Below are 17,591 nucleotides of genomic sequence, written 5' to 3'. Positions count from 1 at the left end.
ACGCAACCATTGCAGATATCTAGCCGGAGCTCATGAAATCCTCCTCGTGAGAAGAAAGAAGGAGGATGAGCTCGAGCAACAGCTTGATGCAGGGGATGGCGCTGGAAGTAGAGGACGTCGGGTATCTTCGACACGACGATGGCGGGCGGATCCCGGTGAGGACAGGCTGGATCTGGGGCTCGATGCAGGGGATGGCGTTGGTAGTAGCAGACATTGGGGATCTCCGGCGGGGCGATGGCGGGCAGATCCCCTCAAGGACAGGTTGGATCTAGAGGCCAGAGTCGATGACCGGCGGCGCCAACCCAGGTGGATGTAGTGGCATTCCGATGGTGGTGAAGAACGGCGATGGTCATCGGTTCCTCATGGCAGATAAAAGAGAGCGAGGTGAGTTTACAGAGAAAGGGCAAGGGAGAAAGCAAGGAGACTGTTCTGAGGGGACGAGCCCAGCAGACCTGCGTGCTTACTCCGACGAGGTTGGCCACCGACGAGCTCGGTTGGATTGACCCACACGCGGGCGCCAGCGTGGCTGGTTGCTTTGTGGCCTTGCACCAAACCATGGCGGCGGAGCACTGAGGGTGGTGCACGGGGGTTAAGATTTGGGAGAGGGAATGGGATCTGGGGCTAGGGTTTGACCGACGGGAGAGAAGGAAGAGAGGATATGGGATGGTTTTTTCGGTGATCGTCCCACTTGGAAGTGTCTGCGGAAAGAGTAAGAAAGGAGGGGCAAAATGGTCCATCGGAAAGTCCATAGACGGTCAACACACGGTCAAACAACACTAACTGGACGGAAACGTGACAGAAGGGCAAATTCATACGAGGAGCGAACATGCTTGGGCAAAATCGAGGGTTTTTGAAAACTAAGGGCTAACCTGCCAAGTGGGACACATCTAGGGGCATGGAATTAATTATCCCTTAATTCATCCTTACTAGGCAATTCTTTTTCATGATGATTTCTACTAAACTTGGAAAAATTAAACTCATGAGATTCATCACCAAAGCTAACATCGACAGTTTGTTTCTTACAATCTATTTTAGCATTGACGGTGTTCAAGAAAGGTCTACCAAATATAATGGGACAAAATTTATCTTGTGGGGTGGTAAGAACAAGAAAATCAGTAGGGTATTTTATCTTTCCACACAAGACTTCAACATCTCTAAGAATCCCAATGGGTGATATAGTATCCCTATCAGCAAGTTTAATAGTAACATCTATGTCTTCTAATTCAGCAGGTGATACTTCATCTCTAATTTCTTCATATAAGGAGTGGGGAATGGCACTCGCACTAGCACCCATGTCACATAAACCATGATAACAATGATCTCCTATTTTAACTGAAACAACAGGCAAGCCAACAACTGGTCTATTTTTATCTTTCCCCTCAGGTTTAACAATTCTAGCAGCTTCTTCACAGAAGTAAATAACATGCCCATCCATATCTTATTCTAAGAGATATTTAACCATAGCAATGCTAGGTCCTACTTTAATTTGTTCATCAGGTTTAGGTGTTCTAACATAGCTTTTGTTAACCACAATTGAATTTTTAGCATGTTCTTTTATCCTAACAGGGAAAGGTGGTTTCTCAATATAAGGAGAAGGAACAACTGGATCAACATTATAAAGTATAGTTTCTTCTTTAACTGGTGTTGGTTCTTTAATTTCATCTTTAATATGTGGGTGATATTTAACACACTCCTCTTTAGGAAGTTCAACATGAGTAGCAAATGATTCACAAAAAGAGGCTACTATTTCAGAGTCAAGTCCATATTTAGTGCTAAACTTTTGAAAAGCATCGATATCCATAAAAGTTTGACACAATCATACTTAAGCTTTATACCTGACTCTTTACTTTCGTCAAGTTCCCAATCTTCAGAGTTGCGTTTAATTCTTTCCAAAAGATCCCACTGGAATTCAATAGTTTTCTTCATAAAAGAACCAGCCCAAGAAGTATCTAGCATGGTTTGATCATTACGAGAAAGCCGAGCATAAAAATTCTAAATAATAATTTCTCTTGAGAGCTCATGATTGGGGCATGAATATAACATCAATTTAAGCCTCCCCCAAGCTAGAGTTATAATTTCTCCTTCACGAGGCCAAAAATTGTATATATAATTATGATCACGATGAACTAGATGCACATGATTTTTTTTTGATGGAACTCCAATTTCAAACGATTCCAATGCCATGATCCAATATCATCGCATAGCCTATACCATGCCAATGATTTTCCCTTCAAAGATAAAGGAAAAACCTTTTTCATAACTTCATCCCTGGGTAAACCTGTAAGATTAAACAATCCACAAATTTGTTCCACATGTATCATGTGCATATCAGGATGTTCAGTTCCATCTCCTGCATAAGGATTAGCTAGCAGTTGTTCTCTCATACCCGAAGGGATTTCATATTCAATATTTTCAGTAGGTGCAGTAGGTTGAGGATAACTAATTGTGGTTCTGAGCGAGGTGAAGATACCCCGAACAAACCCCTCAAAGGATTGTTTTCCATAGTAACAAGTGACAATAAATTTCAGCACACTATATAAATGTTTCCTTACCGAATTCCACTTACCAAAGGCGCTTCACTCCCCGGCAACGGCGCCAGAAAATAGCCTTGATGACCTACAAGTATATGGGGTCAATTGTAGCTCTTTTCGATAAGTAAGAGGGTCGAACCCAACGAGGAGCAGAAGGAAATGACAAGTGGTTTTCAGCAAGGTAATGTCTGCAAGTGCTAAAATTGTAAGTAGCATAGTAGTTTGGTAGCAAGATAATTTGTAACGAGCGAGTAACAATAGTAGTAACAAAAGTGCAGCAAGGTAGCCCAATCCTTTTGAGGCAAAGGACATGCCAAAACGGTTTCTTATGATAAGTAAAGTGTTCTTGAGGGTACACGGGAATTTCATCTAGTTACTTTCATCATGTTGGTTTGATTTGTGTTCACTACTTTGATAATTTGATATGTGGGTGGACTAGTGCTTAGGTGCTGTTCTAACTTGAACAAACCTCCTACTTATGATTAACCCTCACGCAAGCATCCGCAGCTACGAGAAAAGTATTAAGAATAAATTCTAACCATAGCATTAAACTCTAGGATTCAATCGGTCCCTTATAGAATAGTGCATAAACTAGGGTTTAAGTTTCTGTCACTCTCGCAACCCACCATCTATTTACTACTCCACCATGCATTCCCTTAGGCCCAAATATGGTGAAGTGTCCTATAGTCGACGTTCACATGACACCACTAAGAGAATGGCAACATACATACCATCAAAATATCGAACACATATCAAGTTCACATGATTACTTGCAACATGATTTCTCCCATGACCTCAAGAACGAAAGTAACTACTCACAAACAATAAACATGCTCAAGAACAGAGGGGTATTGAATAGCATAATGGATCTAAACATATAATCTTCCACCAAATAAACCTTATTGTAATCAACTACAAGACGTAATCAACACTACTAGTGACCCACGGGCACCAATCTATAGTTTTGATACAAAGATTGAAGGCAAGAGATGAACTAGGGTTTCAGAGGAGTTGGTGCTGTGAAGATGTTGATGAAGATGGCCCTCACCAAGATGGGAGAGTTGTTGGTGATGATGATGACGATGATTTCCCCCTCCTGGAGGGAAGTTCCCCCGGCCGAATCGCTCCATCGGAGGGCAAAAGTGCTCCTGTCCAAGTTCCGCCTTGACCCGGCGGTGCTTCATCCCGAATGTCCTCATCTTATTTTTTTCTAGGTAAAAATGACTTATTTAAACCATTAAAGAGTCTAGCCAACTCGCATGGAGGAGGCTCCCCCGATTTGCATCCTTCCTAGCCGTTCGATCCTGGTCAACGCGGTCTTTTTTCGCTGCTGGCCATTAGATCCTTGCTGGGAATTCATCTGTGTCGTTTTCACCGCGTGGTAGATCCTGAATGGGGTATGACATGTGGGCTCGGGTTGGCTCCGATTAGCTGGGTGTGAGTTTTTCGTGTGCGCGGGGCAGCCTCTCCTGTCGCGCCGTGTGCGCGCGCGGTGTCGTGGGGACGTGCGGGCCTGTGGTTGGGCGTGGGCATGAACCATAGCCCCCAGTCCCCAGCAGCCACACCCTTAACCCCTCCCTCATCACTCCCTCGCCACATTGTCGCATCATCTCCCTCATCACCGGCCGCCGCAACAGGAGATTTGCCGCTCCTCCTCCATCATCACCAGCCGTAGCACCAAGAGATCTGCCACCGACGAGATCCAGCGCCTTGCAAGGTCCTCGGGTCGGCCTTGTCGTGCCCGCCACTCTGTCGACCAGATATGCGCCCTTGACTCCCTCTTCTCTCGCGTTGCATGGTGCCTGCTGCTCCACCATGCCATGGTTAACTCATGGATGACAGGGCCATGGACCGGTCCTTGAAGGAGAGAAGGAAGATGGGGAAGAGAGAAGGAAGGAGAGGAGGGAGAAGGAGAGAGGAAAGAGGAGAGGGACGTGCAGCGGTAGATGGGAGATGGTCATTGGCCGGCATCTCCTTCCCTTCTCTTCTCACCATCTCCTCTTCTTTGGAGCTAGTTGAGTGATCCACGGTGAGGAAGATGGGGAAGACATAGACAGCAAAGAAGACAACTCGGCCCTGCTACCGATGCGCCACGGGCCACTTCAGTCAGGTGCCTTCCATTCTTCCTCCCTCAGGATTTTCAATCCAAGGTTAGTTTTCCTTTCTATCTATATATGCTTCTACATAATATTTGGTTTATGTACTCTGTGCTTGACAAAATGACAAGGCCTTGCAGCAGAGCATAAAATGGAGCCGGCAATAGGGATCATGGAAAAACAACGGTGGCTGAATAGTGGACACCCGAAGCTGGCCGAGACAGAGGGATGCAGTGCAGGGCAGAAGAGGGCGTCCATGTGGTATCTGTTTCTGCCCATCTTCAGCTTGCAGGTTGCTGAATTTTCTCCTCTTTTTTCTGGTTTGCTTTGATCAGTGGAACAAGTCGCACAACATGTGTTTGCATAAATGCTTCTCACAGATCAAGGCTTCTATGTGCAGGTGAGCGGTTTACTAAAGTTCTAGCCCGTCCATACTACATGCTCCCAGAGGCATTAAAGCACAACTATGGCTCTGAAATCGTTGTCTGGATTGTAGGAGTTATACTTTACATACTTCCTTGTGGTGTGCAAACATTTTTGGAAGGTACTTACTTTCCTTCATTGGACAAAATATATGTTGTGAAGAAATTATAAATCACCTTACAAATTGTCCATGCCGCCGCCTTGATTCGCTAGCCGCTGCCTAGAGTCACCCTGCTGCCGTCTCAAGCCAAACCGTGCGTCAACTCCACCACTGCAGCCAGGAATCCCTTCCCTGGCAAGCTTACTTCCTCTGAATCCCAGCTCTACCTGGTCCTCCTGCCGAGCTTATTACATCTATGATGTGTGTGTGCTTGCTACCTTGCTGCTGGGTGCTTTGTCGTTGGGTGTTGAGCCGCTGATGTCCTGATGCCGATGCTTTGTTGTATATATATTTGTATAATGCTTGTATCTTGCTTTGTTCTAAAGTGACTATTTTCCTTGTTGTGGCTGACCTGCTGATATTGCTGCTTTGCTGGCCAGGGAGTAAGTTCAATGATATACAGACACAAGAGATATTCAGTTATGTTGTTGGGGAAATTAATGATCATTCAGTCAACAAATGGGGCAATATATTGATCTCATTTCATCGTAGGCATTGATTATTTGTTGTCTTCTTTGCATGCATTTTATTAATTATTTATACATACTCGTCGTATCTTTGTACTGTTGTTTTTATAAAATGTCGTTTCCTGTGTGCCCGTTTCCATATCATCGTATGTATGTTGCTGTACGACGCTTCATAGCAAAAACTTATACTCACTAAAGAAAGTGTTCCTTTTCTTGTTCCATTGCTCGATAAGTATGATCATGTTTCTACTGATTGATTATACATATGATCTTTCTTTTGATTATTTTGCGGTGTTTCTGATTGACACTATGAGGCGCTTCCTTGTCATGCAGATTCATCCTTTAGTTAAATTCTGATGATGATATGGTTGTAAATTAGTCTGGTATATGCCAATAGTTGTCTCTCCTAGAAGATTTTTTGTCAGAATAGCTTACTAAAGATTTGGTTGTTTGTCTAGATTTTACACCCAACTATAAGAATGGGTGACAACACTGATTGGCTCTATTGTGCTTCTGTGTTGTCCAGATGCATCATTTACTTATACACTAATGATATTGTTGTAGCTAAACAAATGGGTCAAAACCACATCAACCCAGCTATAAGAATGCAATCTTATGATTCATACTCACCTATGGCTGCTATATTGTACATTCTTTTGATGAAACTATATTGTACATTTAATAACATGACTTCTTCCATGAGAGAGCACTTCTTAGAGGTTTAACTGAGTGAGATGGGGTTTAGGCACAAGAAGAGGAACCATGGGTGGGTGCTCTTGCAATGCTCGGCTAACTCCCAAGACTGCTAGGGGAAGGACTTCCTGGTGCGTGTGTGATTTCCTTCGAACCAAATGAACCTAACAGAAAGTCAGAAACACACACACACACACACATGCATTTTGTTCTTGTCCCTGATGCTGTGTTGTTATTGGTGTAGCCGCTGGAGAGGAAAGAGCAGAGGATGTCTTGGGGGCTTGATCATTTTATCTGTCTGTGCAGGGATGGCAAGGCAGATTGAAGGTGGTCACGGCCATCTCACGGAGATGGTGCAAGCTGTCAAGAATCACGGTGCTGGGGCACTACACTTCGCCTCCGGGTGCAAGATGGCGGAAGTGTGCGAGTACCTGTTGAGGTTGTCCAGGTGGACGTGGATGCTGTTGACCAAGCAGGTGTGTCTATGGAAATTTAGCGTGACCTTGTTACATAGAAAGTCTTAATGTATGCTCAGAAAACTTCATTTGTTCTGAATTTTGAATGTAAATGCATAAGCTTGCTTTCCTGTGGTCTTGGAAGGTAGAACACCTATGGTTTGGGCAATCACTGCTGATAAAATTGGGTACTTGAATATTGTCAGGTGTCATCTTGATCATGGTGCCAATCCTGACATAATGGAGTTTACTGTACATGAGGCCGTAAAATATGAAGTATAAACCATATCATATATTTTATTTGGCATAGAGCATTGTCACAAATTGATTCATTTCATAACTCCATTGATAAAAGTTGAAAGAAACAAAGTAAAGCATATAAGAATTTCTTAACTCACGTTATATTCTATACATTTGATTTAGGGCATTGTGAAATAGTAGAACTCTTGCTCTCTAGGGGTGCTTATGTCGATCTATTTTATATGGATCATGGGACTCCATTGCATGATAAACATAAGCAGGATGTAACCGTGAAGATTTTTTTGGATCACATGTAGCGACCAGACCTCAAATACTTTGATCTCTGTGCATAAGTGTCATCCCTGGATCGGTAATGCTGACACGCACAATACTTGAAGGATTTATAACAGAGTAGCAATCACACACTTATTACACCGAATGTCTCAAAAGAGAACTTATTACAATAAATATGGCTTAAGGCCATCTAATAACAATAACAACGGAAGGCTTGGAAGATAAAGTGAGTCCATCAACTCCAACGGCATCATTGAGTATAAGACCATGACCTATGGCACCTTACTCGTCGTCTGAAAAGTCTGCAACATGAACGTTGCATCCCGAAAACGGGTTAGCACAAGGAATATACTGGCAATGTAACACATAGAGTGTAATGAATAGAATATAGCTATCACTACATGCATATATGGCTGGTGGAAAGCTCTATGGTTACAGTTTTGCATAAAGCCAATTTTTCCCTACAACAAAGGAATAAATTTTATTTAACTATCATGGTGGTTGTTAAACATTGAGAAGGTTCACCCAACTCAATCCCAATTAAGCAAAAACATTAAACCCAACAAATTAAATTAAGAAAGATGATGAGATTCACATGATAATCCAAATACTAGATACTCAAAACGTCCATAACCGGGGACACGGCTAACCATGATTAGTTTGTACACTCTACAGAGGTTTGCGCACTTTTCCCCACAAGACCCGATCTCCTCCATTGGATTTCTTGCACTACATGGTGTTTGAGAAATGGATGATCGAGACACAGTCTTTCAGAAGCGTTAGCACCTTACGATGGGTAGACAGTTACACCTACTTTCCCCTACATCTGCTAGTCTACCACTGTAAGAGTTCACACGACTTAATCAACTATGCTAGAGCCCATAGTAGCTTGCGGCTGCACATGGAAGTTTCTAGCATGAATAATCTCATGATCCCTTTGAGCCTGGGTGGCGGTCCATTGGAAAATCACACGGTACCCCGGGATTTCCAAAAATACAGGCAACACTAGGTTCGCTAGGTGCCTCAATCCACCCAGATGTGTATTAAAGTTGCCACCTTAAGTTGAACCATTAATTAACAAACTCACATCTGTCATGGATACACTCACCCGATCCACATCTACTAGCATAGCATAGCAATATAAGCAAACGTAGAAGTAACTCCCAAAGGTTTGATAATAAACAGGACATAGGTACTACCTCATCTACTTCCCAAAACCCACATGGTAATCAGATCCTAACCATGAAATTGTTTGAGGATTGTTCTAATGCAATAATACTGGGTAGTAAAGAGGTATGATCAAAGTGTTACTTGCCTTGCTGATGATCCGTGAAACCTAGAGACTCGTAGTAGCACGCTGCGCACTCTAGGTACTCTATCACAAACAAACAAGCATACAATAAGCACTCATCTAATGCACGGGTAAAACTCAAATACAAGATCTAACCAGAAAGTTCAACTTAAGAACTCCGTCTTGCAAAAAGAATCAAATCAAACGAAGCAACGAAACTCAAACGGCGAAAGAAACAAGCTTCGTTTACTAATATGGACCTAAGTCAAATTTTACAGGAACAAAAACTTGTTTGAGTTGGTTAAACGGAAAGAGGGTTTCGAGACAAACCTCTAGGAGCTTGAATCGCTGATTCCGATAAATGAGTGAAAAGTTATACTAAAACAAACTCGGATCCGAAATCACGATCGAAAATAATCACGAAAAACCCGTGAAAAAGAAAAACGAACGAACACGCTAACGAACGAACGTTCGCCGTCTGCGGCTAAAAGGTGGAAACCGTTCGTTAAAATGAACGAATGAACAAGCGTTCTCTAAAAATTAAACCGAGAAAAACCGACGAACCGATAAAAAAAAGGATCTAGGTTTAAAAAACTGAACGGTTTTATGAAAACAAACCGGCGGCGGCTACCTCGGGTCCGGCGCGTATTCCGGCAAGGTCGGCAAGGCAGCGGCGGGCTCCGGTGGGGTCGACTAGGGGCTGCGGGGCGGCAGATCCGACGGCGGCGGTGGCGGGGTTCGGCGGCGGCGGGGTCCGGCGGCGGCTGCGGCTGCGGCTAGGGTTCGGCGCGGGGTGGGCTGGCGGTGGTGTGGGCTTTGGGGCAGGGGGCCCCGGCTTATAAAGCCCCACGGGCGGAGTCCCGCTCGGGTGCGGCCCGGAGTCGGTTTGACTTTTTTAAAATAATTCTGACATGCAGGAAAAGAAAGAAAAGAAATACTAAACGGACTCCAAAAATCCCGAAATAAAATTTCCCCGTCCTCTAAAAAAAGCCGGACAAGATAAACTTTTATTTGGGCCTAAAAATGCAATTTTGAAAAAACATGTATTTTTCCTAATTCAAATAAAATAGCGATAAAACTCCGAAATAAAATCTTATTTGATTTTTAATATTAAATCTTCAATATTTCTTTATTTTTGGGAAAGTCATTTTATTCCCTCTCTTTTATTTTTATAAAAGAAATATATGAAAATAAAATAATTAAAATCAAATGATCCTATTTTTAAAATTTGAGAAAACTCAAATATGAAAATAACGAAATCCCCAACTCTCTCCGTGGGTCCTTGAGTTGCGTAGAATTTCTAGGATCAAGCCAAAATGCAATAAAATATGATATGCAATGATGATCTATGTATAACATTCCAAATTGAAAATTTGGGATGTTACATCACAATTCAGATGTAAGTTCCATTCCGTGTGTCTTTATTATCTAAAATTACATTCCTTTACAATTTTCTCACTATTATATTTGATAACCTTTGGAACTTGAACTTTGATCGACAGATAATTATGACTCTTCGAAGTCAGAAAAATTGTCAATTTATTTTGGGGTCGATGTTATTGTGGCATCAATACGACTTCATTCCACTTGATCCGGCACGATACAAGTCAATAACTCCTCGCTTTGATTTCTTCATCATGAATGCCTATATGCATTTTTAATGACCTTTATTGTTCGTGTCGAGTGAATAAGAATTGCAGCAGTTTCTCAATGTCGACCTCACTTGATATCCTTTTGTTTTATTATGAGAAGATCAAGAGCTTTGATATGATGAAGTGCATAGTATATTTGAAACATGTAGTAATTTTATATAAAGTATTCCTAATTTATATAACTTTTGTTCAAGTCCTATCTAGATCAAAATCATAATCTTGCATTTCGTTTTTGACATAATCTATATATAATGTCTTGGGTAAGATAGAAGACCTCTTGGCTTAGAAACTTTTTGAAATAGTTGGTCAATGCCAAGGTATATGATTTGTTTATATCTGCTTCTATTTGTATGCATTTTTGTTCATCTTCAAAATATTTCCTGCATGTCTCATCTGTACACACGTGTGTGCTTGTTCTTGTCATTGAGTTGAGTTAGTGAATTGGTTGGTGATGTTTTGTTGGTAGCCACTCAGAGCCACTCTATATTGTTGAATTTGAGATTTTTCCAGTGATGTATTAATCTTCACACGACCAGATTTCAGTGTTTTTTCTGGTGACTGTTAGACAGAGACATGAATTCCAGGTCTACTTCTTTTCTTCATTTTATGAAATACTCAATAATTCCTACCTTTCTTGGAAGTGCAGGTACATACTACTATTAATTAACTCCCATGTTTAGTGTTTGGGACAAGTGGCATGCACTATCACGTCTGTATGATATGGCCGAGTTTAGATGAAATAGTTTTGCATGTTTGGATATATCTTAGTAAATTATGGGTTTGATCTCCAAATGTGCTTGAACATAATAAGTGAAGCAAGATGCTTGGTTTGATTTGAGCAAAGAGGTTGTACAAATACTATCTAAATGGTTTGGATGCTTTTCGCCTGAAAAGACGGAAAGAGTTATTTTTCTTGTGTTCTTTTCCTGTTTGATACTTCCAGACGTCTTCATGGATCGGTTATTTTGAAACCAAGAGAAGTGTTGCATTTCCTTGGGGACCTTAGTTTTGGCTCTGTCCTTGCTCATAGTACATGTAAAAAGGATTGTGTGCATTAAAATGTTATGTGAAATACATTGCTATTGAAAGAAATCTTTGCCAGGAGGCTATCTAATTTTGATTTATATAAAGCGATCTAAATTCTTATCATGTGTATTTGCTCAAGCATAAAGTTATTGAAAATGCAAATATTTTCGTCGAGCACATGAATTCAAATGGGTCTCTGCGCCATTTGGCACAACTGGTAAAAGTTTGGTGTAACCACTGCTAAATAAATACATCCATGTCTGCGCTTATTTTAACTTAGGTTTCTTACATGATAAGCATATTTTCAGACTAAACTTATCCATGTTATACAATCTTTTCTTTTTCCAAACTCATATTTCGTAGCATGATAAACATGTTTTAAAAATAGCATGGTTTGATAGATGGCCCTTGCAGCATGAAACTATTTTAATCGACAACATGGCTTTAGCCGGTCTCTGCGCCATTTGGCGCAACGGGTCAACTAGCATACCAGAAGGTGGGCACTAGAGGTGGGCCGAGGAGGGCACAACTCACCAGGGCGCGTGCTGGGCTCGCTGGCGTGCCCAGGTGGGTTGTGCCCACCTGGTGGGCCCTCTCTGGTATATATTTGCTCCAATATTTCTTAAATAATCCATAAAAATTCCCCGTGGAGGTTCAACTTGTTTGGAGTTGTGCAGAATAGGTAGCCTGATGTAGCTTTTTCAGGTCCAGATTTCCAGCTACCAAAATTCTCCCTCTTGATGTATACCTTGCAAATTATGAGAGAAAAGGCATTAGAATTACTCCAAAAAGAATTATTATGGATAAAAACATTATAAATAACAGTAAGAAAACATGATGCGAAATGGACATATCACGCGCCGGCCCGCCTCACCCTGGATGCCCCGCCGGCCCGCCTCGCCTACTCGCCTCACCACCCCGGCCGCTCGAAGGTGAGATTTTTTTAGATTTAGTTTAATTAGGTTTACTATAATTTAGTTTAGGTTTAGTTTAGTTTAGTTAGTTTATTTTTGTTTTAGTTTAGTTTAATTTAGGTTAATTTTTTGGTTTTGGTTTGGTTTAGTTAATTTAGTTTAGTTTAGGTTAAGTTTCTGGTTGATTTTGAACATGTGAAATTTGTTGTTATTTTTTTAGTTAAAGCATTTATTCCCGCATCGACGTCGATGATGCCTGTCCCGCATCCTCGTTGTCGACTTGGCGGAGGAGGCCTACTCGATCAGAGGGGCCATGTCCGAGATTGGGCTCCGTCGGGCTGGTACTGGGAGGTTCTACCTTCCGGGGGGCGCAGCTTGGTGAGGAGCCAGCCCGTCGTTGACCCAAACCTTGTTTGGTAGCGGTCACATGGGCTAGTGACGGTGCCGAGGCTTTTGGACACCGCGGAGGTGGTACGTCACCGTGTCAGCGAGGAGGACGAGCACGTCCGTCGCTACATGGTTGCGTTGGAGGGCAGGTTCGACAATACCTGGCAGGTTCTTCAGGGACCTCACTAGAGCTATGATCCTATGATGGTTCCTTTTCTTTGGGTGTCCACCACCCACGCCGATACCCGTCGTTCACTACGGTTCTAGCTGTATTAGCGATGTTATATGTATGATACTATTCGAGATGTATTAGCGATAATATTCGATGATGTACAGATGCAACAGATGACGTAGTTTTGCCTATTCAATGCATGCTAATTTAGTTTACCTGGGGACGAGTGGGTTAGGGGGTTCCTCGGTGTTTATGGTACCCTAAATAGCAAGTATCGTCAGTGCGAGATACATGTGGCCGTCGGTGTTGAATACTAAAATCCACGTCCCACAAGTGACACAGTGGTCCCGCGTCCACATCAACAGTTCTCGACGTCGATGGCGGTCGAACACCATCGCGAATTTGTTTGGCAGCCTCTGAGATGACGATTGAAAGCTAAGTGTTGAAACTTGAAACACCCAAACTGACTCAACTAGGTTTGGTTGTTTGAACTTTCAAAACTTGGCTTTAATCCTTATTGCAAAGGCTGCCAGACAAATTTGCTAAGGTGTTCGACCGTCATCGGCCACCAAAACTATTGTTGTTGGACACCGGGCGTCGGGGTCACTTGTGGGAGGTGGATCTAGTGTTCAACGCCGAGCGCCTCATGTATCTTGCACCGATGATACTTGATATTTAGGGTTCTATCGACACCGAGGAACCCCTAACCCGCTCATCCTATTGTAAATATTTAGTCAGGTTGACGGAAAAAACAATATTGCTATGAAACTCATCTTTCAATTTAAATGTGCAGTTTTTTCGTCGCTATGAGGGTCTAGTGTTCAACGAGCTCCGCCCCTGCGTTCTTGGGTTAGCACAAATGACATCTCCTTCCCCCCCTTGATTGGCTCTGTTCCGGTCTTCCCCCGTTGGATCAATTGTTACCTTAGTTGCGATCTTCATCGCATTTGTTGTGATGAGGGTAAGTTTTCTCTAGTGTTTTGCTTAACAAATGCATACTTAGCTACTTTCCTCCTAAATGGCATAACTACCTAAGTTAGACAAAAAATGAGCTATACTTAGCTTTCTTTCCTAAAAAATGTCATGATAATCTTTGTTACCTCCAAAATGATATAGACTTACCTTACTTTCCTGGAAAATGACATAATAACCTTAGTAAGCTCCAAAATTACCTATTTACCTAACTTAGCTCTAAAATGACCTACACTTAGCATTTTTACCTAGCTTAGCAAAAAATGGCATTTTACCTACCTTAGTTAGACGAAGAAGAAGAAGATAAAAAAGAGGAGAGGAGAAAAAGAAAGAGAAGAAAAAAAAATCTTCTTCTTCTTCCTTTTCTTCCTCTTCTTCATCTTCTTCTTCTTCTTCTTTTTCTAGCTAGTCTTCTTCTTCTTCTTCTTCTTCTTCTTCTTCTTCTTCTTCTTCTTCTTCTTCTTCTTCTTCTTCTTCTTCTTCTTCTTCTTCTTCTTCTTCTTCTTCTTCTTCTTCTTCTTCTTCTTCTTCTTCTTCTTCTTCTTCTTCTTCTTCTTCTTCTTCTTCTTCTTCTTCTTCTAACTTGCTTCTTTCCCAATTTGCAGATTTTCTTTAGATGAGGAAGAAGCTTGCGTTGATGGAGTCTAATCTTCTCTTTATGCTCCCATGTTGTTTTGATTTGCTTTATATGAGGAAGCTTGCTACCTATATATGTATGGATGGATGAAACATTGTATGCTTGTTGTTGGATATGTTGGCTATGTATATGTGTTGGATGAAACCATTTGCTATGTATATGTGTTGGATGATCATATCCACATGGCAGGGATATGATTTGTATATATATATAGCCGGTCTATTATGCTAATATTAGCAGAATAACTATTCTGATAACACTTCCGCACTGCACGCTCAACGCAAGTGCACGTCATTGTTTGAACCAAGTGTGCTGCAGTACTCAGGCGAGTGAACTTCGTGTCTGAAAAAACTGCATGCGGTGTTTTTTCGGTACTGTTTTCGCTCTAGGTTTTTAACCGTTTGGCGGAAAGAGGCATATAATATATCATTGGAAAGCTACAGATTAGGCGCAACTTCACCATGTTGAACACTTTTTGAGATTACTCGCGGTTTAAGAGCAGTTTCGAAAATGGTGGGCGCCCAACGAGTGGCAGCGAGCGTATTTCCGCATTTTTTCGCAAACCACTTATCGTAATGAAGCAAATGATACACCGTTGGAAAGATATCATCGAGGCGCATCTTTTTCATATATACAATTTTATCTAATTCGTTATAGTTTAAGAGCAGTTTCAAATTTACTAAATCGCGGAATTCTATTTTTCATATTTTTTCAAACTTTTGGTACTGTTTTCGCTCAAATTTTCTAACCGTTTGTCGCAACGAGACGTGTAATATCGCGTTGAAAAGCTATGGACGAGGCACAACTTTCATATGTTCAAATGTTTTTGAGATTCCTTACGGTTTTAAGTTATTTTTGAAAAACGTGTTGTGGACGCCGAGTGGTTGCGGCCGTTTTTCATAAATTTTTTCAAACTGCTCGTCGGAATGATCCAAATGATACACTGTTGGAAAGATATCGTCGAGATGCTACTTTTTCATGTAGAACACTTTCTCTAATTCCTTACGGTTTAAGAGCAGTTTTGATTTTACCAAAACGCGGACACTCTGTTTTTCGCGACACCCAAATCGACGTGTGTACTGCATCAGACAGAAAACCACACTTCTTCAAACTAAAAACTGCACTACATCAGACGAGGAAGTGAACCGCATGATTTCTTTTGTCAGGCGTAAATTTTCTCAAACAAGTTTTTGTTGTCTTTTTTTCAACATTTTTTATGAACAAGAGTGGATCGCAGTGACGGGGCAAGTGAACCGCGACATATATTTAAGCGAACCACATTATATTTTTGTTGTTTTGCCAAAAAAAATCGCATTTCAATGTTGTGCGCAAGTGAACAACATCACTATCAAAAGTGAACCACATCCGAGGACCAAACGCACTACATGTGTTGATTTTAGTCGAGTGAGTTTTGAAACATACGAAGTAAATTGCACTTCATACAAAGGGGTAATGAGCTGCTACACACAAAGTGAACCCCATCGAAAAATGAATAAGTGAACCAAAACGGGCGCACTGCACGCACACACGCTCTCAACTACAAGCACATGTCCTCCTCTGCTTGCACAAGCGCTCTAAACTGCAAGCACTCATGAGGTGAAGTGCACTGCATGTGGAAGAGTGGTGTTGACCCCGACTTTTCTTCGCTCGTTTGACCCGTGGAAGAAGAACAACTAGCACCGCACCGCAGAGGGGTTCCTCCGAATTTGGCCATCAACATAGTGGTGCAGACGTGGTGCTCGTCCCCTGGTGCTCCACACCCATCATTGAGCACTACACACACCCACACGCCGCACTGCACGCACTGACGTGCCGCACTACATGCCCATGCTCATGACTCCACATTCTGCGGACCGCCCGACCCGAGCTATGCAAATGGCGAACCACTCCCCAGCGAACTGCATTTGATTTAATGATTTGTGGCCTGAAACGAAAAATGAGCAGAAATCAAAAGCGCACTGCACTGGGCAACCGCACAAGATGAAGTGCACATCCAAAATCTGCAAAAACAAAGAGAAAAAGGCCTGTTGTGAACTGCATCGGCAACAACTCATGTTCCCAGGATATCGTCGCCGTTGTTGACCGTCTTCGCGCACTCTGGGCGGCTGCAGGTGAGGTGGAGTTCCTTAGGGCCAACCGTCCGGGCACGAGGTTGGATGCCCGCAGATGCGTGAAGAGGCACCGATGCAGGGCAGCCTGCTCGATCCCGACGACTCGAGGGTCGCGAGGCACCGTGGATGAACGAACCAGGGCCATCGGCGAGGGAGCATGCGTGGGTCAACGACGGCTGCTGCTCGATCCTGTCTACTAATGGCGCGGCAGGGCCAGCTCCACCCGGATCCCGTGGTCATGGGACAGATCTGCACCGACAGCCGCGCGTGACGCTTGAGGGCGGCGCGCCTAGATCAGCCCCGGGGCGGTGGGAAGACGCGGTAGGATGATGGGGGCTGCGTGGGGTTGGAGTTGGCTGGGACCGGGAGGGATGTGGGGGCGGCGGAGGAGAGTGGGGAAGAAGGTGGAGGTGGGGAGGCGTGGGGATCTGGCAGGGGAGGTCGCCAGGGGTTGGGTGGCCTCTAGTGGCCTGTTGGCCATGGAGAGGGTGGGGATTGGGGGTTGTGGGGAAGAAGCTGAGGGGGCTGTTTTGTCGTTGGAATGCACTACAAGCGTGCCCGCCCGAGGACTGTGGCGTGCAATGAACCGTACTGCAGTGCACCTAGGTGGTATCTGCCGGTGTGTGTGGTGGCCATGGCCTCGGCCATTGAGCTCACCGGTGATGGAGAGGAAGGGGTACACGATGAGGGATGGAATGGAACGAAAGGGGTGACGCTATGGCTGTTGCTGTCGGCGAAGGTCGCGAGACGACGCCCCGTGAGCGCTGCAATGGGAGAACAGGGGAGGCGCACTTGAGCCCCTAGATTTGCGCAATGGGTGCAGTCCACACGCCCACCCCTGCCTCCCCTGCCGCCGCCGGCGAACGTCAGTGGATGGGCGAAGGAAGGTGGCGGCAAGACCAGGCTTGGGCGGTGGAGTGGGGCACCACGGTGACCCCGGGTGTGGCCCGGCCTAGGGATGGAGGAAGGCGGTTAGGGGCGGCGGGGCTGGATCCAGCCGGATCAATCACTGAGGAGGTGTGTGGGGAGTGGGCAAGGCGCATACGGGCAGCAGAGGGAGGTCAGAGGAG

The 17,591-nt window shown here is 43.6% G+C and overlaps 1 long non-coding RNA gene across 1 annotated transcript; it reads left to right on the top strand.

The window, feature by feature from the left end:
• Positions 1-5,088: 5,088 nt before the first annotated feature.
• On the top strand, positions 5,089-7,361 carry LOC119325825. Its single transcript, XR_005157708.1, has 3 exons — positions 5,089-6,501; positions 6,677-6,846; positions 7,249-7,361. It is a non-coding gene; the product is annotated as an uncharacterized LOC119325825 (long non-coding RNA).
• Positions 7,362-17,591: the final 10,230 nt, after the last annotated feature.

The sequence above is a fragment of the Triticum dicoccoides genome, chromosome 6B, assembly GCF_002162155.2.
Source record: "Triticum dicoccoides isolate Atlit2015 ecotype Zavitan chromosome 6B, WEW_v2.0, whole genome shotgun sequence".
NCBI lineage: Eukaryota > Viridiplantae > Streptophyta > Magnoliopsida > Poales > Poaceae > Triticum > Triticum dicoccoides.
Note: the sequence above shows the minus strand (reverse complement) of the source record. Positions and strands in the feature narration are given on the sequence as shown.